This window comes from Argentina silus (assembly GCF_951799395.1).
Source record: "Argentina silus genome assembly, chromosome: Y".
Classification (NCBI taxonomy): domain Eukaryota; kingdom Metazoa; phylum Chordata; class Actinopteri; order Argentiniformes; family Argentinidae; genus Argentina; species Argentina silus.
In genome coordinates, this window is record NC_139654.1 from 39830803 (window position 1) to 39857270 (window position 26468).

The 26468-nt window shown below is 42.7% G+C and overlaps 2 pseudogenes across 2 annotated transcripts in view; both read right to left on the reverse strand.

Moving 5' to 3' along the window:
* The window catches only part of LOC310824115 (cytochrome P450 3A27-like), a 148058-nt pseudogene that overhangs the window by 94958 nt on the left and 26632 nt on the right, over nucleotides 1-26468 (reverse strand). The gene's annotated exons all lie outside the window — the stretch shown is intronic.
* Nucleotides 1568-3762, reverse strand: LOC310823671 (polyadenylate-binding protein 1A-like; annotated as a pseudogene). Its single transcript has 4 exons — nucleotides 2887-3762; nucleotides 2180-2753; nucleotides 1852-2079; nucleotides 1568-1776 (listed from the first exon to the last, which is right to left on the reverse strand). The product of its transcript is annotated as a polyadenylate-binding protein 1A-like (transcript).

The following is a 26468-nucleotide window of genomic DNA, read 5'->3' on the forward strand; positions in this document are numbered from 1 at the left end:
TTTCTTCACATGGTTTCTCCTACCACACCTACGCAGATGATAGTCAACATTTTCTCTCTTTCCCCCCTTCTGAGTCACAGGTGGCAACACGTGTCTCGGCATGTCTTGCAGACATTTCTGCTTGGATGTCAGCCCACCACCTCAAGCTCAACCTTGACAAGACTGAGCTGCTCTTCCTCCCAGGGAAAGCCTGCCCTCTCCAAGACTTCTCCATCACAGTAGAGAACTCTTCTGTGACCTCCTCCCATACAGCCAAGAACCATGGGGTGATCCTTGACAACCACTTATACTGTGTGGCGAAAATCACAGCGACAGCACGCTCCTGTAGATTCTTCCAAAACTTTAACGTGTTCCAAGGAGTCTGTCTTTTCAAAACGGGTTTCCACCCCATTGTAGCTACTTTCTGAGATCACTCGGCAGGCCTCAACTGTGGCATCTGGGACTACTCTGCCTCCTTCGTCAACAAGTTTGGTGAGCCCTCACTGAGTCAGATGTCAATGCTAAAGAAATTCAGGGGTTCATCCACAACATGGTAACTACCCAAGCCATGTTGTGTTAGAAAGGGACATGTTAAAATTCCCTTTGGAATGCTGTTCTGTACACCCTAGGCCAGTTTCCCCAACACAGATTAAGCCATTTTCAATCGGAAAAAGTATCCATTGAGGATTCACTTTAGGTTACCATGGATTATGGTTACTGCTGTTTGTCATGGGTTATGGGTAATGGAGGTACTTTGTCGAGAAGACATGTCATGTAAGGGTTACTGATAATACTACATGGTTTTCTCTAGATCAGAAGACACATGTCATAAAAGGAGACAAATAATTTCATTCACTGGTTGGGGGGATATAGGTGTGTGATACCGTACCTGACCACCAAGAGGTACCAGTTGTACAGCAGGGCCGTGGCGATGATCACCAACCAGTGGTAGTACAGGTTATCAGCAGGAGCCAGGACCTTAACATCTGTCCTCTTCCTGTCAATGTAGAAAATATACCCACACATGCTCATACCCGCATGTCCGCCCGCACGCACGCACGCACGCACGCAATAGCATTAGAGTTATCCTTGACTCGATATTGACTTTCACTTCCTGAAAGTCTTGGTCATTAAAACTGGACTTTTGTCCCAAGTCAATCAGTCACCAAGAAACAAAGGAGCTTTGGCGCAATATCCTCACTAATGCATTAACAGTTATGAACATTTATCTAAATACTTTTCACATTATTCTGTGAAGACAAAATCATGACATTGGAATTGATGGAATGTGGCTAGCTGGGCCATAAAAGTAAAAGTACAACTGTTTAATGATCTAGTTGTTCATTCACATCCACTGTTTCATGCCCAACTGGGATGTGCGTTGTTGGTCTATCTGGTCCAACCAGGGCTTTTACTTTTATCATTGAGGTACAGCTTAACCTTTTCTAGACATCGCTGAGTCAATCATTTTCATTTTGTAATGAAATCATTTTTTAATTTTTCAATATTTTTTCAATGCAAGAATACTTTTATTGGTGAAGTAGGTTTCAAAGTCCGGATATGATTTTTTGTGTTAGCCGCTTGGACCTCAAGCTGGGATGTGGCCAGATTTCTGTGCAGCCTCCTCAGCCCAGTGGGCCTTCAGCACAGCGACAGCTTCATCCACCTTGGAGTGCAGGGACTCTGGAGACTCCAGCATGTGGAGAAGATCACAGTTGTCCATCTCCAGCAGCATGCCGGTGATCTTGGGAGCGATGCTGGGGTGCATGTTGTGGACAGATGGGAAGAGACGCTCACCTGGAGGCAGGGAGAATAAATATCAGTAACAGTAACAGCTAATGGGGATCCATAGAAACAAACAAGCAGACTCACCTATCGTCTGTTTCTGGTCCTCATGGGGAATGGCAGCCAGTATGGAGGCAATCAGAGGCTCCAGGTCCTGGACATGGACAGCAGGCTGCTGCATGAGGACCTGTGGCTGGGGAGCCATGTGCTGCTGGGAGTAGTGTACACCAGCTGTGTACTTGTTCTGGGGCACGACGCGGATCCTGGCTGTAGCTGCATCTGCACTGGCAGGGCGCTGTCTTAAGGCCTGGGTAGCTGAGAGGGAAGATCATCATAATCAAAGGGATATTCATGGCAAATACTGGCATATTGGTATTGTGTCTATGAGCAGCGTTGCTTCACTAAATATACTGACCTATGCGCTGAGAGGTCATCATACGGGGCACCTGGGAGAGTGTGGCCTTCATAGCATTGAAGATCTGAGGCCTGGGAGCCGATAGACACATGGTGTTTGGCCTGTTTTGGAAGTGTTGAGGTTTCACACTCTGGGTAGCCAAGCAAGGAGTGGGTCTCAGCTGAGCCAGCTGGTTGGTGAAGTAAGGGGCAGCACAGTTCTGGGCCTGTGGAATGGCTGCCATGAAGAATCCAGGTGGGGGAGCAACCTGGTAGAGGTTGATGCCTGGTTTGGGAACGGCACAGACGCTGGCCATCCTCTGCATGTGCTGGTTGGTTCTGTGAGCCTGGCGCTCCTCCTTGCGCTTGGCCAGGGCCACATACAGGGGCTTGGTGGCCACGATACGGCCGTTCATCTCAGTCACAGCCTTGGTGGCTGCCTCAGGGGAGGAGAAGCACACAAAGCCAAATCCCTTGCTGCGTCCACCCTCCATCATCACCTTTGCACTGGTGATTGTTCCAAAGTGGGAGAACTCTTTGTGCAGCTGCTCATCATCCAGGCGATCATGCAAGTTCTTCACATACAGATTGACACCCTGCTAGAGAGAAACCCTGTTTAGTGAGATATTTTTCATGTCTCAAATACATCAACAATGTTTACCAAGACTATCAACTTCTTTTTCTTATATAGTCTTTTTTTTTTAAAATCTTTTTTTCTTATACACACACCTGGTATCTGGTCCTGCGGCCCTGCTTCATTTGCTCAAACTGGCGCTTCAGCACAGTCTGGCGCTCTCCTCTCTTCTGGGCGCGGCCCACATAGACCCGCCCCCCATTTATCTCCCGGCCATTCATCTCATCAATGGCCCTCTTGGCATCCTCATGCCTTTGGAAGTTGACAAATCCAAAACCAATGGACTTACCAGTGTCATCAGTCATGACACGGACGCTCAGGGCTGGTCCAAATCTCTCAAACCTCTCCTTAAGGCGCTGGTCATCCATATCCTCTCCAAAGTTTTTGATGTACACGTTAGTGAACTCTCAGACCCTGCATCCAAGTTCAGCCTCTCGTTCTTTGCAAGATTTGAAGTGTCCAATAAACACTTTTCTGTCATTCAATAACGTTCCATTGAGTCTCTTAATAGCTCTCTCAGCAGCCTCCTGTCTATTATACTGCACAAAGCCATAGCCTTTAGAGCCATTCTCATCAGATACTACCTTGCAGGAAAGGATGTCCCCAAACTCAGAGAACCTGTCGTAGAGGTCCTTGCTGTCAAAAGTCTCCACTAAATTCTTAATGAAGATGTTGCCTACCCCACTATTCCTCAGAGAAGGGTCACGCTGAGACCACATGATGCGTATAGGTCTTCCATTGACATCATCAAAGTTCATGGTGTCCAGGGCACGCTCTGTGTCAGCTTGCTGTTGAAAGTTGACATAGGCATACCCAAGAGATTGGTGTGTTATCATGTCCCTGCACACTCTTATAGAGATGATTGGACCACAAGGGCTGAATTTCACATGCAGCATTCCCTCAGTGGTGTCCCTGTGGAGATCTCCTACATACAAGGAGGCCATTGATTGAATGGGCGCACTAGGATTCATGTCTGATGGCCCTTTCAGACAGCAAAAGTTTAAAAAACTGTGAAAAGAACAAATAACATCTACCTATCTTGCTCTACACAGAGGAATTGCAGGTAAATGAATGTCAGGAGTACTGTAGCTGGATTTTAGAACCCCAGCTGCGTGTTCTACATTATGTCATCACATTGTGACATCCTTGACGACTGTATGTGTTGTGTGTAATGTTTTTGAAAAATTCAAACTCCAGTCATTGTTACCTCACAGACCACAGCCAGGGTCCATTTTGTAGCTACGGCCCTGGGTCCAACCATGGTGGCAGGGCCTTCTTTGAAAGTATCATTTCATAGGAAGCTTTGATAGAAGTTGAAACATTTAAAACATAACAACACTATTAATTGAACTAACAGACATTTGTTTGTTGATTCTCTAAACAACTGTTCAACATAGACACATACAGCACATTGTAAAATGTTTAAATAACTTTTTCCTACACTTTGCAAACACTGTATAGACATAGAGCTTCAGATGTAGGATTGACAAACATTCAGATATTTCTTCTAGCTGTTTCCCTTTTTCTTTTACTCTTTTATGGTTTGTAATAATAATAATACATTTATTTATAGAGCACATTTTCGTACAGAGACTGCAACTCAAAGTGCTGTACATAAAAAGTCAGAGAAACAATAGTACAATAGAAGACACAACACCCCCCAACTTTAGACCCTCGCAGAGGACGAGGAAAAACTCCCAAAGAAAAAAAAAAGAAAAAAAAGAAAATGGAAGAAACCTTGGGAGGGGCTACTCAGAGTGGGATCCCCCTACCAGGACGGTCAGGCGTGCAATAGATGTCGAGTTTGGGCAGGCAAAAAGTACAAAATACAAATTGTCATGATGAGTGTGGGACATCCCGATCTGACGTGACATCACAGCAGACAGCAACTCAGTCAGTGCCGCCCTGTGGGAGGGGGGTCTGGTTTAGGGAACTTGTGTAGGGAAGGTGTAGAATGGTGCAGGGTAGAAAGGAAGTGTTGATCAACTCAGGGTCCTTGGCTGGTGCTGGTGATGCTGGCTGGGACCGGGGCTTGATCTGGAGTCGATGGGTTGGGTCGTGGAGTGTGTGCACTGCTGCTCTGGTGGTGTAGGCAAGGGGTTAGTAAGGCAGTGTGTGTGTGAGGGAAGGTGCAGTGAACTTCCCTGTTGGGGCGGGGTGTTGCTCCTCTCCTGGTCCTTGTGCTGGTGCTGGTGTTGGAGTTGTTGGCCAGGGCTTGTGCTGGTACTGGTGCTGGTGGTGTTGCTGGTACTGATACTGATGGTGCTGTTGCTGGCGTTGGAGAGTGTAGATCATCGAGGGTGGGCGATGTGATGTGTGCGAAGGTGTGGCGGGACATGCAGCGTTCGGCCTGTAGAGGGAGCTACAGGACCGTGGCCAGGGTTATGTCGGCGAGGCTCCGTTGCACACCTGTTGCAAATGAAGCCTCGTTGACTAAATGGTTTAAGATGTGTGTGCCTCTGTTTGGCAGGAGAACGGCGACTGGGAAGTCGCCGAGTGTTTTGAGGAGGCTGGAAAGCCAACGAACTGACTTTATGAATAAACGGGACCTTTCCCTCACTACACCACTGCGTCTGCCTCTGTGTATCACGGACATTGTTACAGAAGGCAAGTTTAAATTAGTGTGTTTTGTTTCTTAAAGGTGTTAAGAGTTTCTACCTCTCTGATATGGCCTGGTAGGGCGTTCCAAAGCTTAGGGGCATAGCAGCTAAAAGCCGCCTCACCGCTTCTCTTACGGTTTGGAGTCACTAAGAGAGAGGCAGTGGAGGATTTAAGGGTTCTATTAGGGACATATTCCTGAATGCAATCACCCAAGTATCTTGGTGCTAAACCTTTCACCATTTTGAAAACCAGAAGAAGAACCTTAAAATCTATTCTAAAGCTCACAGGCAGCCAGTGTAGTGTACGGAGTGCTGGGATAATGTAGTCTCTCTTTTTTGTGTGAGTCAATACCCTTGCAGCCGCATTCTGAACTAACTGTTGGTGTTTAATACTTTTCTGGGGGAGACCAGAGAGAAGGCTATTGCAGTAGTCTACACCAGGGGTTCTCAACCTTTTGCAAGCTGGGCCCCCCTAAAGCTGGTTCATTGCAGTTGGGGCCCCCCCTCCTCCCGGCGCCACCACCCCCCCCCTTCCCGGCGCCACCCCCACTACACCACCTTGCATAGATAGATAGATAGATAGATAGATAGATAGATAGATAGATAGATTTCTAATGTGAGCTTTTAGGCATTATTATTATTATGAGTAGTGGTAGGCCTATTATCATTACTAGGCTATTGCTATATAATTATATGAGGTTACATGCTTTATTGTTGTTGTTGTTATTATTATTATCATCATCAGTAGGCCTATTATCATTACTAGGCTATTGCTATAATTGGGAATTGGCACCAGACCTCTGATATGAATTCATGCTTTATTATTGTTATTATTACTAGGCCTATTAGTAGGCATATCATCTGCATTTTTTACAGAAGCTTGCAGGTAGGCGATTTTAATGTGAGACCTGAGCCTGCTTTGCCTTGCAAAGATCCTCAATTCTTGGCGCAATGTCTGATAAACATAGCCTCAAATCATCCTCGATTTGTGCACGATTGCGGTATTTCATTTTGAGTGCAGTAATTTTTGAGAATCTTGCCTCACACAAATATGTCGACGCGAAAGGGAGGAGAATCTTCAAGGCGACGTCACAGAGTTGAGGGTATTCCTGCATCAATGCTGCCCAGAATGACGAAAGAGGGCAGGAGGTAAAGAGTTCCTTCAGCCTACTGTCACTCTTCAGCTCAATAAGCTGTTCCTGCATATCAATTGACAGCTCGTTTGCTGTGCACACAAATGGATCTCGAACCCACGCAAAAGAGCGATAATCCTCTTTAAAGTACGTCGCATATTGTTTTCTCATTGCTGACAGGTGCTCAGACGCTGATTGAAATAGAGAGGAGAAATCGTGTGACGTGCCTGCATCAGTGATAAAGTCTGCAAGGCTGGGGAACATGTCGCAGTTCCCTCGACTGATGCGGCCACGCCAGAGGTCAAGTTTTTGTGTGAAGGCGTCCACTCTGTCTGCGAGGAGCAAAATATGAGTTTCGCGGCCTTGCAAAGACAGGTTGAGGCCATTTAAGCGGTCAAATATATCGACCAAATAGGACAGAGACGCAAGCCACATAGTGTCATCCAGATGCTTCGCCAGATCTGATTTGATTTCTGTCAAAAACCACTTCACCTCCTCTCACAGCTCATACAACTGCTGTAACACCCGCCCCCTGGAGAGCCAGCGAACTTCAGTGTGCAGAAGCAGCTGTTCGTGCCCTGACCCCATCTCCTGGCAGAGGACCCCAAACAAGCGAGAGTTTAGCGGCCGTGATTTGATGAGATTCATCATTTTCACGGATTGGTTCAGCACGGAGTCAAAGAGAACCGGCATTTTTTTAGCAGCTAGTGCTTCGCGATGGACCATGCAATGTGTCCATTTCACAAGTGGAGCTACTTGCTGAACGCGAGCAGCTAGGCCACGCTCACGGCCCGTCATTGCCCGCGCACCATCCGTGCATAGGCCAACGCATCGGTCCCAAGCCAAACCATTTTCATTGATAAATATATCGAGGACATTGAAGATGGCTTCTCCTGTAGTGTGCGACTGAAGAGGCCGGCAAAACAGGACATCCTCCTCAATCGCCTTGTCCCGCAGATACCTGACATAGGTGAGGAGCTGGGCCTGCCCAGCAATATCAGTGGATTCGTCCAGCTGCAGCGCGTAGTAAGGACTCTTTTTTATGAACTCTATCAGTTGCTCTCTGATATCATTATCATGTCTGAAATTCTCCTAGCGACTGTGTCATTGGACAGTGGTACTGTACCGAGTTTGGCTCTCCTATCATTATTCTGCACATGTCTTGCGCGGCCGGCAAAATGAGAGTCTCGGCAATTGTATGCGGTTTACCCAGTTTACCTATTCTTTTGGCCACTGCATACGATGCCTCCAAACACTGTTTAGACACAGTGCTGTGCATTGAAATGGTTGCCTGTTGCTGATGGAGGCCATCAAGCTTTCTTTTAAAATATTCAGCCGGTTTATCCTTAATGCCAGCATGCTTTGTTTCGAGGTGCCTTTTTAGTTTGCATGGCTTCATGCTGTCGTTTGCCAGCACCTCGGCACACACGACACACTGAGGTCTCAGATCAGCCGTGACTGTAAACCCAAACTGCAGGTATGCTTCATCGTACCTTCAAAGCTTTTTTGCAGCTGGTGGTGCGTCGGTTGCCTTGTTGGTCCTCACAAGAAATCTCCCCATTTTTGTTTGGTTTTGAAATAATTTGGATGTGGATTAGTTGTGTTTTCCAATAAAGTTTATGCTATGATGTAACGATGTGTGCGTGTGTGTGGCTATGTTGAGAGACTAGTATCGGGGGCTAATCAGTCGGGACTTAGGCACGATCTTTAATACAACAGTACACAATAACGATTTTGCAGGCAATGCAGATTTTATTTTAAGACTTAACAATTGTAGTCCTTTGTGAGTGAGTGAGTGGGTGAGTGTGTGTGTGTCTTAGTCGCGTGGGTCGTATAGTTGTGTTGCAACACGGTGAAAAAGTTGCTAGCTAGTTAGCTAAGTGCACGCCTAGCAGTTAATTTGGCTATGGCTGAGATGGGTATAATCTTTAAAAAGACTGTTTGTGGGGTTAGTCTTTAAAAAGACTGTTTGGGTTTTGAAGTATAGGCCTAAGTAAATCGATATCGATAACAGATAGACTAGCGAGAGCTGGCACAAGCGAACTTGGCAAGAGACTAGACTAGAGTGAATGGAGCTACGACGCGTGTGCGGACGCTTATATAGTAGCACTTACGTGACGTCGCGTCACAGGCTCAAAATACTACCCCCTGTATTGGTAGATTTGAAATGAAACTGTGTGGTTGATTTGTTTGTGTGTTATAATAGTCCAACCACTTGCATTTCGACATGGGGGGAATCTGTTGCATCTCCTTTGTAGGTCTACTAATAGCCAGTGAGTCCGTGTTTTTTCGTGTTTTTTTCCCCTGCCATCCTGTAGCCTACTCGCGCCCCCCCCGGGAGGGTGGATTCCAGGTGGAACATCATTTTAGCAGCTGTGAGGGGAGAATAAGGAGCCTATTTTTACTTCAACTTTCCACAGAGCCTGACTGTGTAATAGGAGTGTGTGTGTGTGTGTGTGTGTGTGTGTGTGTGTGTGTGTGTGTGTGTGTGTGTGTGTGTGTGTGTGTGTGTGTGTGTGTGTGTGTAGGAGTGAGTGTGTACGTGCATGGGTACGGGACAGACTATTCGTTATCAATCAAGTGTTGTTGCCAGTAGTTCTTGGGGGTTGGTAGGACTATTTTTCAGAGAGTTGTTGACTATGCCAGCTTGCAATATTGAAGAAAACTTTTTGGAGCTCCACTCAAGCAGGTATTTGATCGGTTTAACGCACATGTGTCAAACTCAAGGCCCGCGGGTCGAATACGGCCCGCCACGTCATTTTATGTGGCCCGCGAGAGCTTAAAAAGTACATAATTGTCTTAAAATAAAAGTCTACGCTGCTTTATAGCGTACAGTGACCATGAACTCCATCTCCCACAATGCATGTGAAATTTGCGACCCGCGAAATGACGGGATCCTGCCGCTAGATCGCATATCAGCGTTTGACTAAACCGGTGATGGATATGAAAAAGATCTACAAATAATCCCAAAATGTCCAAGAAGAGAAAAGTCGATGCAGAGGGAAGGCAATTTAATGAAAGGTGGGAAGGCGAATACATGTTTTTGCTTCAAGGAGAAAAACCGATGTCTTCTGTGTTACAGGCAGTGTCGGTGATGAAGGAGTACACTCATTAGTTGGAGGTATGCCCTCTGTAAGGCTGTCTACAGCTATTTGTTTTTGTTAAATGCCACACATGTGCCACATGTTTTAGCAGCTCACAATTATTTGTTCTACCATAGTTCTGCCCTTCTCAACTGTGACAAAAAAAGTTTTTTAAAAAGTTGATTTGTAATAACTTGTTTAATCATATTTGTCTTTGTTATTCACTTGAAAAGTTTGATCTTTGATTGATGGAGTAATGTGGGTTTCTTAACCTGATAAATTAAAGGGTTTTATGTTATAATAACAGTGCAATGTGCTTACATATATTTTTACATTTATGTAAATGCATGTACAATATTTGTACACTTGAATAAATAATAATCAAATGCAGAGTTATTTGTTACAATATGTTAAGGAGAAGTAACATGTATACAGTCTTACAGTTACAACCGGCCCTTTGAGGGCAACCATGATGCTGATGTTGCCGGGGGTGAAAATGAGTTTGACACCCCTGTTCTAGACAACTATGAACTATGAGCTGTCGAGTGGTAAAGCAATGTTAATTGCAGTTTTGGTGTTTTCCGTGATAACTCCCTGCCTTCTGCGTATCAACTACAGTATTGTTTGTGTTGTAAAGTGGCGGGCGTCTCCTTTCCTTGACTTTATATACAGTACAGAGGGCTGTAGCTTCCGTTTACGGCCACACCACCCTGAACACACCCGATCTCGTCTGATTTCGGAAGCTAAGCAGGGTCGCGCCGGGTTAGTACTTGGATGGGAGACCGCCTGGGAACGGCTCATGACCCCCCCCAAGTCCCTATTGCTCAACCTGGGATCGGACGAAAATTGATCAGAAAGAAGGACGCCCCCTGGTGTTCACTGGCCTCAAGTTTTATTTACAGAAATGTCATGTATAAGAATTGATTGAAATCCACTTGGCTGCTGAATGTTGTTTGCATTATTTGCATAGTTTGAGTTGATGTAGATTGATATATTTAGGTGGAAAAGTGTACATAAAGGGTGTAAGAATGTATTTAATGCACTCTCACTTTGTCTGGATGACATTTGAGCCATTCACACGACTCATTGTGATGACCACCCAGGGGGTGCAGCCAGCACAATCTAATTAGCAATGCATATTGACACCTCTGAGTCTGGGAGAAGACACAAAGACAACTTCTCTGTTTTATCTGGTTTTAACCTATGTAACTTGATTTCTTTCATTTGGTTTACTTGGTCACATTTAAGGTTATTGGTAACTGTTAAATAAACCACCATTCATATCTCTTTCCTCCGTAGCCCTTCTTAGCCTTACTCGTGTTATTAGTTGATAAACTACATTCGAGGTCAACCTACTAATCTTATTGGAGTGTTAGAAATTATTTTTATAAAAACAGTTTATTATTGCTATAATAAAAATACATTACTGCAGTGTGCTAAATTTACTAATGTGATGGCCTGTTGATAAATGAGCGATGGATCAAGCATTAGTCCCATAGTACGTTGGATTAATACATGGAGAGGTTGAGCCAGGTCATCAAGAAAGATGTTGCAACACACGCTTACACAAAGAGCTATAGTGGAATAATACCAGGCTAGGGAGGACAGGCTAGGGAGGACATACCAGAGTAGGTATCTTATCTCTTACAGGGTGCTGACTCCGCAGATAGGACAATGGTGTGACCAGCCCGTGAACAACAAGGGATGCCAAGTCTAAACCGCGGTTCCTCCCCAACCAAATAGCCAATCACAATCATTTTGTATACTGTAAATACTTTGTTTGACTGTTTGAATGCATCCATTTTTGGAGGGTTGGTTACAGATTAACAGCTTGCTGACTGTGATTTTCTTCGCCAAAAGTGGTCCTTGTACAAGCCTAGAATTCTGACATATAATTAAATAGCTAAAAGTAAGAAGTAGTTTGTCTTCTCTTCAAATAAAGAACACATTTTCTCACAGGAGTCAGAGTAAATTGTAGTCTATAATACTTGATCACCATTGATGCATTGCTTTGACCAAAAAATACCATAGTGTATCTGATCATACAAACCATACCATTTCTGAATGCTTGCACCTCGTGTTATGATGTGTGACATGAGATATGCCCCACCATCCTACTTACCATGCAGCCCATAATTAATAAACTGGGTGTTGGTAAAAGTATTTTCTTAGAGCTTATACTCTAGGTGTTTGACCTACAATCATTTTTGACATGTCCCACCCTTCTCTTTTTTTCTGAAACCCAAGCATACAGAGATTCCAAAATAGTTTAAATACTTTCATAATACTTTTATTTATATTTTTACTTAAAAATGTTATTCACAAATTACCAAATAGTATTACAGTTTTATTCTTTAACTAGAATGTGTTTCGTCCCAACGAACTGCGAGAGTGTGGTTGCTAAAATGCCGCAGATGGTCACCAACAGTTACTGAATAAGACATGAGAACAGTGCATTTTGTGAAACGAAAATGCATTCAAAATTTACAAAGAACCCAATGTAAAGGTTTCAACATGCACATTTTTCCATTTACTACATATGCACTCAGATTCCATGTATGGGGCACAGATATATTATTTTTATGACACACAAACACAAGTAGGCAGACCTGTTTAGTTGAAAGCCCACTCACCACGTCAAGGTACAGGCCATGAGTGAGATGACGAGAGACAAACATTTACAAACATTTGTAAACATTTAGTTAAACATGGAGCTGACAAAGACATACAAACATCACAAGGACATGCACACAAAAACATTAATAATTGAGAACACATAAGATACAAATTCACAATAGCTTTGTACAGGCCAAAGCCCAATAAAGAACTACAAGATTATCCAAAGACACAGGTCACCAAGCAACAAATGCTCAAGCCATTCCTCTCTGTTACATTTTTTGTGTGTGTTTTTTTGGCAAACTTTTGTTAAACATGAAGCGGACAAAGACATACAAACATCACAAAGACATGAAGCTGACAAAGACATACAAACAGCACGAGGACACGCATGACAAAAACACAGGTTAATTGAACATAAACTAACAATAAAGGGTATGTAAATTAATTGTGTTAGATTGAAACAGAGATTAGATTGGACCGGATATTGGACATAGACCAGAACATGTTTGTATAAAAAAGATACTACAAAGTGCATTTTTAACTACAATATAAATAATAAAAAAAGACAAGAACATTCTTTAATTAAACTACAAAGTGCATTTTAACTACAATATAAATAAATAGGCTGACTGTATTGCTCTACTTGCTAAAACACTTTGAAACACTTTGACTCAAACAAACAAACAAAAACAAGCTTTTTTTCTCTTTCTTTCTCTCTCTTAAAGATGGCATAGGAGAAGTGGCATCACACAGGTAAGTCACAGGTATTTTTAAATAGTTTTTCCTCTTTTCTAACTCGGCATGCTTCATCCACCACACTTTTGAAGTGTTCAAAACTATCGTACACAACATCTTCAAAACCAGAGGTAGTGGATTTTCTAGTTGCCGGGCAATAGGAGAAGATTTTCTGGAAGCTTCCAGCTGCTTTGTCTTTGGAGGGTGTGTACCTCTTACGCTGCCCACCACACTGAGGCACTTGGCAAGCCCCACATGGCCGCAAGGACTTATTAGGCATGTATGGCTTGGTTGTTGGTGCAGGGGGCTGTGCCACAGGTACAAAGCTCTGACTGCATGATGGCCCACGAAATATGATGGAGGGAGCCTGTGGCTGTGCAGGAAGAACCAGGAGTACGGGTGCTGCCGACACAGCGGGTGGTTGTTCCACTGCACAGCAAAGGCCATCAGGTATACCTGAAACACATGACCATTTTGACTGTTATTGGATATGCTTAGAAGTGATGACTAAAGCTGTGAAATAAAATGCATCATTGAAACTACGCTATATCGAAGTGTTTTGTTTTTTTAAATTACTCACTTGGAATGGCATAATCCCACATCTCTGTGAAGGAATGTCATTGTACAGGTGTGCGTGCAACCCCTCCAAAGAGTTACTGCCTCGCCGGCACCTGTGCTTGTTCAGCCGAACGCCATTCAGCACCACCACCTTCACAGAAACGTACAGCTGTATGCCAGGGGGATCCTGTAAAGCACAACGAATTGCAAGTTCCTTATTTATTCTGGTGTCCTTTGAAATGTTGCCATACAAGTTTGAATGGTTTTATAATGACACAAGATGACTGCAAAGACATTAACCCACCTGCATGCAACTGAGATGCTTGCTTACAGTTGCCCAGTGAGCATCAACTGCCTCTGTCGACTTGAACAGGTGGATTCCGTCAATGTCAAGGCCTGCTGGTCCCCTGAACTCGGCAATGATGGACTCAATCACCAAAGCGGTCTCCTGTAACATATATATTCTCAGCTTTGAGTGTTGTCACAACTAGAATGAGTGTAACACAACTGATGGACGGAGTAGGTTTTACCAATAACAAAACTGGCTTTATTTTCCCATATGGTGCAATTATCAAACAAACAAATGCACAAAACGTCTGCACCAAATCCAAATGACAAAGACAAAAGATAGCAAAGGCAAAACAAAGGAAACAGCATGACACGCCAATGCTGGGCCAAGACCAGCGGCGTAGGCAGTGTCTGCTGCAGGTAGAGTCTGCCGAAGGAGGAGGAGGAGCCAGAGCTTTTAAACAGTCAGGTGAACCTGCGCGCCGGGTGCACCCAATTAAGGCTTGTCACCTCCAATCAGGCAAACTGCACACCTGGAACACTCACAGAAACAACGAGGACAAACAGAGGGTTAAATATGGTGAAGGGAAAGGCACAGGCCAGCGGGCCGTCACAGTGTTAAATCAGTCGTTACTCCTAATGATCTTACATTTATTTTCAAAACTAGATCTGAGTGACACCTTAGTCCAGTACAGTTGAATCCATATTGACAAATAAGCAAGTATGTTTGCTTCTTATTCATGAAATTCATACATGGATCAATATCACACTTACCACAACCCCACAGGTAATGCGCCTGACATACGACCTGACCTGGTGAGGCTTGAGGAAGGCCATCATCTCCTCGTCCGAATACCTGGCGTACAGCTCTTGGTTGCCGCTCCTGACCGCCTGGACTAGGAGCATCATGTCCGCCTTGTTGTAGGCGAGCACCGCACCTGCCAAGGCACTCATGAACACCCCGTACTTGGCGTGGCTCTGTTTGATGACAACAGCATCCCAGCGGTGCAGCCAGGGTCGGATGTCCAGTCTGACCACAGTACCCCTCTGCACCCAGTCACCAAACAGATTCTCCAGGAAGGATGAACCGCTGAAATTATATCAACATTTTGTGTACGTGTGTTACATGTTTTTATAACTGTGTTATCCATGTGTGTCTTGCAAAAAAATTATATGAAGTTAACTGATATGTACATCACTTGGATTATCAATTTCATCATAGGTTTCAATGGAATTGTTATTAAACTTACCGACAGCAGTTGTTGTCTGCATATAAGACTTTTGGCGCAGGAGCATTGGCACGTCGAAACCGGGCAATGAGACCTCTCGCTATGCGCTTGTTCTAAGTGTGTGGGTACACTTTTTATGGGATGTTTGTTCGTTCTCAACTCCGTGTCACCAGACCCGTTAGCTGCTAGCGCTAGCCAGCTAGCCTACTGACAGGTTGTCAATACGTTGTCATTACACATTAACAAGCCAAATCCCGCATATGTCAACGATGGTATGGTCAGTTGCTGATTTCCAGACAATCTTTTATCTTTTGACAAAATCGGCACAGCTTTATACATGCCTAACAAATGTCTAACTAGCGAAGGATGAAGAGGATAAAACTTACCTGAGTAACAGTAACGTCGTACATGAGATTCACCGATAGTGGCCTCCGGAGCCGTATAAATTAGATGACGTTTGAAATTCCTCGCTCAATGATTGGTGAGTTGAGCGCAACAAAATATTAAAACATCTTTCAATTCAACAAAAAAACCTGATCAGCTGGTTCATTTAGGAATAGAAAAGACAAAGTCATTGGTGGGTTAGCGCTCAACTTTGCTCAACGGCGCTCAACCATTGGTCGGTTGAGGATCCGGTGCCGTAAGCTTTTCCTCATTTCGACCAGTAGGGTGTACTATTGTATCACCACTGTAGTTATAACAGTGCTGTAGTGTGAACACAGCTCCAGTTTCATATTGCTGTTTTGAACAGTTTATCCAATTTGCTCCAAATCCACCTGCTAAGAATTGGTGACTCACTCAGCCTTCTCTTGATCTAGATTCTAGAGTCTATGGTCACGCACACCACTGCATGTCAGACATGCTTTTAAGGTATATACCCTGTAGATCCCTCAGGTCCTCAGGTACTGGCCTTTTAACTATTCTGAAGATTCCAACAACACCTATCTACTTCGTGTTTCAAATGAATAGCACTGGGCAGAAGTCTGCACAGGGATGCTACAGACACATTAGCACACTGCAAAATACTGTCACCTATCTAACCATCTGTTCCAAAGCAACAGTAATATATACTGTAGGAGTCTGCAGTGCACAGGGGTTACACACTCATCAGTACCCTCTAAAATACTGTCACTATCATATTTCCTGTTCCACATGAATAGTACTATATAGGAGTCTGCAGAGGGGTTACCTTGTTGGGAAACACAGTGTTTATCTCCTGCAGCTTGGTCATGATGTGAGGGTTGGTTGCCAGATTGTAGGCCAGGAAGGACAGAGAGCTACTGGTGGTCTCATAGCCAGCAAAGATGAAAATCATCGCCTGGGACAAGATCTCATGATCGCTCAATCCTATGACGATGGAGAGAGTGGGAGAAATGGGGTGGTAGGTGTGAGAAAGGGACTTATTAGAGTGTTTCCACAGTGTATGTCAGTCTAATCAATGAAATCGATAGCTTCATTTATTAAGCACAAAATGATTTAGACTGAAAGCTATATGGGGGCAGTTTTACCGACTGTGAGGAACAGTGGGCTGAAGATGTCAAACTTGAGCACAAAATTAAAGGGGGAGTTCACTGAAATTACAAATTCACCTTATCTTCTCGGAGAGAAATACTCACTCTTTTAGTTCAATGGGCTCTTCGTTATCGGACGTCTTCTTCAGATTGCTGACCAAATTACCAGAGTGCTGCTTCATGATCCCGAACATCTGAGTTGGGAAGGATACATGGAAAAACATGATGATTGATACATGGATTAATATGTGCAAAACATGGGTTAATATCATGTTTGAAACAGGAATTATTTTATTATTTATATAGCCTGAGAATATACATTCATACAGGATACATTATGTATATAGTCAAGGAATAAGTGACTCCAAAGATGAACTATTATTCTATACTCTGTCATCTGACCACTGAACTTATCTAAGATAAGATTAAATATGCTTTATTGTCCCGGATAGAAATTTGTCTTGGACAATTAAAGTTGCTGCTTCACACAACAACAAACAACAATGAATGCACACTATACACATAGTACAAATCACATAAACACACACACACGTCAGAGTTGTTAGTCATTCATTTATTTGTGTTGTTGGAATGAATAAAAGAAGGAGAGGAGAGATGGGACTGTACCTCTTTGATCCGCCCACTGGTGAAGGAGGGAGACAGGACACTGCGGATCCGTCTCCATGTATCATCCTCAGCGATAAACACGGCGTCATACAGAGGCCCGTTGAGATAGAAATTCTAGAAAAATAATTATTATTATATACTGCAAGATTAACCTAATATTAATAATGCTATAATAACAAGGATATTATCTATTTAAGAAGCCCTTATGTTTTTTTCCCCATACAACAACTTCAATTTAGCGTATTACCCTCCTGTTAGTGAAAAGATGGTAGCATTCCTTGATGAGGATGGTTTAGATCATGGCTGTGTCCATGATACACAGGACGGGCTGACAGCCATCATAGATCCTACAGACCAGCAAAAACAAAGATAGTTAGATACACACTCACCCAACACTTTATTAGGAACACTATACTAATACTGGGTAGAGCCTCCCTTTGCTCTCAAAACAGCCTCAATTCTTTGTGACATTGATTCCTTTGAGATTCTGGTCCATGATGACATGATTGCATCACGCAATTCCTGTACATTTTTCAGGTGCACTTTCAAGATGTGAATCTCCCGTTCTGCCACATCCCAAAGGTGTTCTATTGGATTCAGGTCCGGTGACTGGGAAGGCCACTGAAGAACACTGAACTCATTGTCATGTTCATGAAACCAGTTTAAGACGACTTTTGCTTTGTGACATGGTGCATTATCATTCTGGAAGTAGCCATTAGAAGGTGGGTAAATTGTGGCCATGAAGGGATGCACATGGTCAGCAACAATACTTAAATAGGCTGTGGCATTCAAGCAAATATACCGTGGATAGAGACAGACAGACCCATCACAGATCCTGCACTCTTAGAAAAAAAGTGCTACCTAGAACCAAAAAGGGTTCTTCTTCCACTGTCCCTTTGAAGAAACCTTTTGGGTTCCATGTAGAACCCTTTCCACAAAAGGTTATACAGTACCGTGCGTAAGTAATGGGACAGTGAAGCATTTTTTCTTCTTTTTGGATTTGAAATAAAAACGTAGAGATTTATTTTTTGATGCCCGTGATGGGCCTAACCCAAAACTCAAAGAATATCTCGCTGTCCCTCTCCTTAAATATCATTCCCAACAAAGGACAAGGTGTGAGATACATTACAATAGCAAAGCAATTGACAAATGGTGAAAGCTGAAAAATCTGAAACATAGTCAAAACCTTAGGCTTGCCAAAATCAAGCACTGATGAGCTCAGCAATCGCAAATGGCTGAGGCTTTACTGCAAGATGCAAACCACTAGTTATCTTTAAAAAGGATAGTCAGGTTACAGTTTGCTAAGAAGTACCTAAAAAGCCTGCAGAGGTGTGGAAAAAAGTCTTGTGGACAGATAAGATGAATATTATCAGAGTGATTGCAAGAGGAAAGTTTGGAGAAAAAAGGATCTGCCCAAGGCTTACAGCATACCATCTCATCTGTGAAACATGGTGGAGGGGATGCTATGGTTTGGGCATGTATAGCTGCCACTAGAACTTGCTAACGTATCATAATTGATGATGTTACTGCTGACAGCAGCAGCAGAATGTATTCTGAAGTGTACAGAAATATCTTGTCTGGTCGAGTAAAAGCAATGCTTCCAAATTCATTGGATGGCGCTTCGTCATACAGTAAGACAATGACCCAAAACATACTGCCATTGGAACTAGGGAGATTTTCAGGGCGAAAAAGTGGAAAGTTCTTGACTGGCCATGTCAATCTTTGGATTTAAATCCTATTGAACATGCATTTCATTTTCTGATGGTAAGATTATGGGCAAAAAGACCTAAAAAACTGAAGATGGCTGGCCTGGCAGAATATCACCAGAGAAAATACCCAGCACCTGGTGGGGTCAATGGGTCCCAGACGGTTAGTGCATACAAAGTATTGTCGACCAAATACTAAATATGAGTGCATCATTTCGACCATGTATACCAATACTAGACAAAAGAAAAGAAAAGAATCTAGCAAAAGCAAACTATGTTCTGACAGGGTTTGACTCATCTAATACGACATCAGATCTGGATAGGTTCCTTGATTTCCTCTGAAAGGTGACATAGGCATGAAAACATGTACACAACATCAAGAAGAAACCATTGATTAAAGCCAAATCAATTGACAGGCATGGCAGAAAATGTGTGTTGTCTCTTTAAAAGAAATGTTAAAAATCTCTTTGTTTTCCCTGAATGAAACAAAGCACAGGTGTTTAACAGGCCAGCCCCACCCCTGATTACAATGATCCACACATGGAGACAGCCAAAGCAACATAGATCAATAAGACATCCCACATGTCACACCAGAATGTGTGTTGGCAAGAGTGTGCCCTTATAGCCAGGATCCACTCTCTGGTCACATCTCCCTGATGTTGGTTATGAAGAACTTTATCAAACATTTGGATTTGAAATTAAACAATTACTACAAGGTTAAAGTAGAGATTCTCAGCTTTTATTTGATGGTATTTGAATACACATTCGTTTCACCATTTAGAAATTACCCCACTTTTTATGCATAATCCCCCTATTTCAGTGTACCCAAAAGTAATGGGACAGACTTATCAAATGTCCAAATGAAGCAGTCATGTTTAGTATTTAGTGGACAATCCACTAGTATTTAGTGGACAATAACTGCCTGAAGTCTGCAAACCACTAACCCCACCAGACGCTGGGCATCTTCTTTGGTGATGCTCTGCTAGGCCTGTACTGCAGCCATCTTTAGTTGTTGTTTGTTTTGAGGTCTTTTTGCCTAAATTCTTATCATTAGGGAAATGTAATGCATGTTCAATTGAATTTTAATCTGAAGGTTGACTTGGCCAATCAAGATCTTTCCACTAGTTGCTATGGCAGTGTTTTGGGTCATTGTTTTATTGTATGGTGTGGCTCCATCCAATGCATTTGGAGGCATTTGCTTGCACTCAAGCAGACAAGATGTTTCTGTGCACTTCAGAATACATTCTGCTGCTGCCGTCAGCAGGTACAATCATCAATTAAGACAAGTTAGCAAGTTCTAATGGCAACTATACATGCCCACACCTAACACCCCCTGCACCATGTTTCACAGATGAGGTGGTATGCTGTAAATCTTGGGCAGATCCTTTTTTCTCCAAACTTTTGTCACTCTAGTCCATGATAATATTCATCTTATCTGTCCACAATACCTTTTACGAGACCTCTGCAGGCTTTTTAGGTACTCTTTTTTAGCAAACTGTGACCATCCTTTTTGATGATAACTAGTGGTTTTTGATGTGTGAGAAAACGTGTTCTTTATTTGAAGAGAAGACAAACTACTTCTTACTTTTAGCTATTTATTTACATGTCAGAATTCTAGGCTTGTACAAGGACCACTTTTGGCGATGAAAATCACAGTCAGCAAGCTGTTAATCTGTAACCAACCCTCCAAAAATGGATGCATTCAAACAGTCAAACAAAGTATTTACAGTATACAAAATGATTGTGATTGGCTATTTGGTTGGGGAGGAACCATGGTTTAGACTTGGCATCCCTTGTTGTTCACGGGCTGATCACACCATTCATCCCAGCTGCGGAGTCAGCACTCTGTAAGAGATAAGACACCTACTCTAGTATGTCCTCCCTAGCCTATCCTCCCTAGCCTGGTACTATTCCACTATAGCTCTTTGTGTAAGCGTGTGTTGCAACATCTTTCTTGATGACCTGGCTTAACCTCTCCATGTATTAATTCAACGTACTATGGGACTAATGCTTGATCCATCGCTCATTTGTCAACAGGCCATCACATTAGTAAATTTAGCACACTGCAGTAATGTATTTTTATTATAGCAATAATAAACTGTTTTTATAAAAATAATTTCTATCAGATGATAAATGTGTCTTCCTCTTAGTTATAAACAAACCAGAATTAAATGCATAGGTCTATGTATGGATGGATGGATGGATGGATGTACTCATTGGAACAGCTGGAAGACTTTCTCTGCATCCCCGAAAAAACACATGTACGCAAGCACACACGCACGCACGCACGCACGCACGCACGCACACACACACACACACACACACACACACAGGCATGTTTAAGATATGCGTAACCCATGTTTATTAGTTGACTTAGTTGTGGGGTTAGTTTAGATACAGCGCACGATGCAACAAACAGGTACAATATCAGCACACCTCAGCATTGCTACACCCACGTGCTACCACAGGGAACTGGTACCCGCATAGTTAGATATGGTGCTGGTCCCACACCAGAGAGAACTGGTATGTTCCAGATCATTATACGAGGTAACTACCTAGTAAATTATTAATTACTAGAAAGTGCTCAGTAGTCCTAGGGCTACAAACACAAGCTGACCAACCCTCCTGCAAACAGGGTGCTAATATTTCTCAATATTACCTTGTCAAAGCTAGCCAAGGTTCTCAGCTGTCCGGAAACAACAAGTAACTTAGTTAGCCGTCCGTCCCAAGTGCTAGCTGTAGCCTACACATGTGACCTTGCAAGTTCTAATAATAACCTGAGGAATTATCGTCGAGCTAGGGTTCAACAATAACAAAGAATTGAGAGCTCACAGGTTAGCCTGCTAGCTCAGAGAGTTAACAGGTGCTCAGAAGGTGAAAATCGTCGTTGAGCTGAACCGTAAGATTCTATCAGAGACAATCTAACGCCCCGTGAGAATCATAGGCTGAGGTGTAGCCAGCTACAACAATACAACTACAGTACACTTTTCAACCTAATGCCCCATGAGAATCATGGGCTGAGGTGTAGCCAGCTACAACAACACAACTACAGTACACTTTTCAACCTAACGCCCCGTGAGAATCATAGGCTGAGGTGTAGCCAGCTACAACAACACAACTACAGTACACTTTTCAAACTAACGCCCCGTGAGAATCATAGGCTGAGGTGTACCCAGCTACAACAACACAACTACAGTACACTTTTCAAACTAACGCCCCGTGAGAATCATAGGCTGAGGTGTACCCAGCTACAACAACACAACTACAGTACACTTCAGACAGTCAGAGAGTGAAGAGTGGAAAGGATGAAATGGCGCGCTTGTAGCATCCCTTTATTGGGACAGGTGATAGGCGTTGCTATCACTTGCAAGTGTGTACGAGGTGTGATTATGTGAATCAAGATGTAAATACAGTGCTCTCGGAAAGTATTCATACCCCTTCACTTTTTCCACATTTTGTGATGTTACAGCCTTTTTCCTCATCAATCTACACACAATACCCCATAATGACAAAGCAAAAACAGGTTTTTAGAAATTGTTGCTAATTTATTCAAAATAAAAAACTGAAATATCACCTTTACATACGTATTCAGACCCTTTACGTTTTTTGTTGAAGCACCTTATTGCGTATTGTGTGTAGATTAATGAGGAAAAAAAATAATTTCATCTATTTTTGAATAAGGCTGTAACATAACATAATACGGAAAAAGTGAAGGGGTCTGAATACTTTCAGAATGCACTGTATGTGCCTGTTATAGTCCCATTGTGTGATTGGTGTGTGTACTGATTTCTGGCACAGGCCTTAACTGATCCAACAAGTTCACCAATCATCAATGGTGTGATATGAAGTTGATGGATTTTAATGTTACATGCTACACCAGTGCGTGTCTAAAGTGTTGACATTGCGCGGCTGCTGCAGCAGCAACGCAAAATGATTCTTGGAGTGCTTGGAAATGGTATCAATGCTTTTTGGACGCTTAAAAACATATTCAATTAGTTTCATAGTATGGTAAAGTAATAGAAACATAGATTATAGAAATACATACAATAGTGGTACCTGTATGAAAAACAAAGTGATTGTCCTCATTTATATTTGGAGGTAGAGGACAAACCCCAACTCTAAGATATTCAGACTTGACAAGACAGAATCCATATACAGAATCCATAAATTAGAAGTTCCTTGCAGAAACAGATTGGGAGGCTATTTCTTCTGCATCCACACGTGAAACTGGTCACGTTTCTGGTGTAAGAGTAAATACTGCCATCTAGGGTTTAGAGATGGTTAACAGGAAATGGATACATTATTTTACGGATGTACTTTAGGCCTACGTTTGAGTAATTTAGCAGAAGCTCTTATCCAGAGCGACTTAAAATAAATAGCTACATTCATCTTCAGCTACATACATCACGGTCATCACAAGTAAGACTTTCTATAATAATAAATGCCACAAGCAGTCACAGTGGTAGAGAAAGGAAGTCAATTTAATTTAATGTTCAACTTAATTTATTGAACTTAAGACAACTATATAACTTGATTTGCTATGTATCCCTAAATAGCGGCCAATTGTGTTGAGGGTTCCAGGCTAACGGTGTCGGCATGTGCAGTCCCCTGTCTTATCTCTGCACCCCCACACGCTCTCAGCCAGGGCCACATCAACAAGACTTTTGACAGAAAGGCTCGTCCCCTGGTTTGCCTGATTGTGTACCAGCTGAGCCATCAGAGGAGTCGCTCTCAACGAGAACATGAGGGTTGGGGCATATCTGGAGCCATCGTTCATCTGAAATTAAAAAAGTAACATCAGAGGGGAGTGCAAGGTGAGACAAGAATTGGACAAATTCAACTGAGAGTTGAAGGTCATGGACTAAATGCTATAGTAAAACTAGCAACAATCACCTTCATCTACTTAGTCTATAGGTTCTCTACCATCTCTCTAATCGTCACCATGCTCACCTTCTTCAATGTCTCCCTCTCCTGTTCTAGCTTCTCTTTTTCCAGACTCTGTTTCGCTCTTTCTTCAGCCACCATCACCAGGGCCTCTCTCCTCTTGATGGCCTCTATCTCTTTCTCCATCTGTTTCTTATCCTTTTTAAATGTCTCCTTCTCCTTCCACATCTTGAGCATTTCTCGCTCCACATCCTGCCCGTCTCTTTTGATTTTCATCCACTCCTTCTTTATCATTTGCAACTCTGCTCCGACCTTCTCTGTCTTTCTAAGCATCTCTATTGAGGTCTCCTTTTCCTGCTCTAGCGTCTCCTTTTCCTGGCTCAGTTTAAGTCTTTCTTCGGCCTCCATCACCAGGGCCTCTCTCCTCTTGACTGCCTCCATTTCTTTTTCCATCTGTTTCTTGGCCTTGAGAAATGTCTCCTTCTCCTTCCACATCCCGAGCATTTCTTGCTCCACCTTCTGCCCGTCTCTTTTGATTTTCATCCACTCCTTCTTTATCATTTGCAACTCTGCTCCGACCTTCTCTGTCTTTCTAAGCATCTCCTTTGAGGTCTCCTTCTCCTGCTCTTCCTTCTCTTTTTCCTTGCTCAGTTTAAGTCTTTCTTCGGCCTCCATCACCAGGGCCTCTCTCCTCTTGACTGCCACCATATTTTTCTCCATCTCTTTCTCCATCTGTTTCTTGGCCTTGAGAAATGTCTCCTTCTCCTTCCACATCCTGAGCATTTCTTGCTCCACCTTCTGCCCGTCTCTTTGGATTTTCACGCTCTCCTTCCTCATCATATTTAACTCTGCCTCTGCCTTCTCAGCCTTTCTAAGTATCTCCTTTGAGGACTCCTTCTCCTGCTCTTCCTTCTCTTTCATGAGGATCTTGATCCCACTGTCCATCTCCTCCCTCTCCCTATTGAACTCATTCCTGTCCTCCTGCAGTCTTTCTGCCTTTCTGGCCAGGATCTCCTCCTCCCTCTGCCTAACTTTCTGGTCCCTTCTCTTTTGTTTCTCATATTCCTCTATCTTTTTCTCAAACTCTGCCTTCTCTGTCTTAATCCTCTCATGCTCCTTCCTGATATCCTCAATACTCATATATATTTTCACCTCCATTGTTTTTATGCACCTACAGTAGATAGAACACAAACAAAAATTATTGAAATAATCTCCACACACCCATACTATAATGCAACAGGAATGTCAGAAAGATTCCCCAAATGAGAATGGGATAACAATCTTTGAGTTTGCCCTCCTGAATCAGTCAACAAATACCAATACACCGATTGGCAGCAAAGAAATGTTATTATCTATAATGTGCGTTCGGCTGGCGTCATAATGGGTTTGGAATGACTATCATGGTAATTCACTGCCTAACAACTCTTATCAGCGTTCGATGCAATGGTTCGAAGTGACTTGGTCCTGTCAGAGGCCTATGTTAGAGTCAGCAAAAGCTTCCAGTGTGGGTTGGCTGGCTATGTTTGTTGACACGCCTTGAAATATAGCCTACAATTGTGGCCAACAGGTCAAATATCAGTGGCCATATAATGGGCACATTTTATTAACTGGAATCGGCCTGGTACAGGTAGGAGCCTATAGGCTAATAAGCAGAAGACCTCGGCAAAATTAAAATAGCCCTAATTCAATTCATGGGTTAGGTCTGGGTTAGGTCATTTAGGTCTCTCATAATAATAATAAAAAATATATTTTATTTGGAATGTGTTTTTCATTTGTAGCTGACAATTTCAAAGCCTGTGCAGTTGAGTGCAATAGACACACGAACAAAAACACAAACAAAACACTAACAACAACAAGAGGACAGGACCTAAAGGAAGGCCTTTCTAAAGATGTGAGTTTTTAGGCATATAGAAATATCCAACGCTGAATTCGACTTAATGGGAATATCATCTCCTAGTGACAGATATCTCTCAGTGACATTTTTACGCGTCCCTTGTCCAAATGCTGTAAAGGTAGTCGGCCTATGCCGTCTCAAGTATTTACAAATACAAGTGTTATAAAACTATACTATATGTCAACTATACTACATCTCTGGCCTACATTAGCCTACCTCAGTCAGTAGGCTGTGTATAAGCGCCGAATCTTCCGGTTATAATCTCTTTATATCTCACTCTGGTAATACTGATTGCACAGGTTCAGGTTGCGTCTTAGCTCGTTATGCCACTGAACTAAAAGTTCAAGAACTTTGTGTATTATTGCAGAACATTCTCAATTCTGTGTACATATCAACGTCATAATGATACCAATAGCAACGCATTTTGGGTGGAATCCTAACTCCAAATCCGCGCGCGTAAATCTTGCATTCATGTCAATGGGAAATTGATTCGATTTACACGCGGATCGGATTCCACTGCAATACACATTTAAGTTTAAGTTCATTTGAATTTATAGTGCATTTTACCCACAATATACGGCTTACACAAAAGTAGCCTACAAGACAAATACAACATTTGAAAAAACATATTGCATAGAATCAAATTTGGGGATATACAGGTTTTTTTTCTTTATAAAGTACATTACAAACATAAAGTCTCATAAAGTACATTACAAATACGAAACAATTATTAGTCATATTTTTTATTAGTAATAATAATAAGTATTTTATATTTAATACAAAATAGATTAAATGGTGAAATTGGTGTGT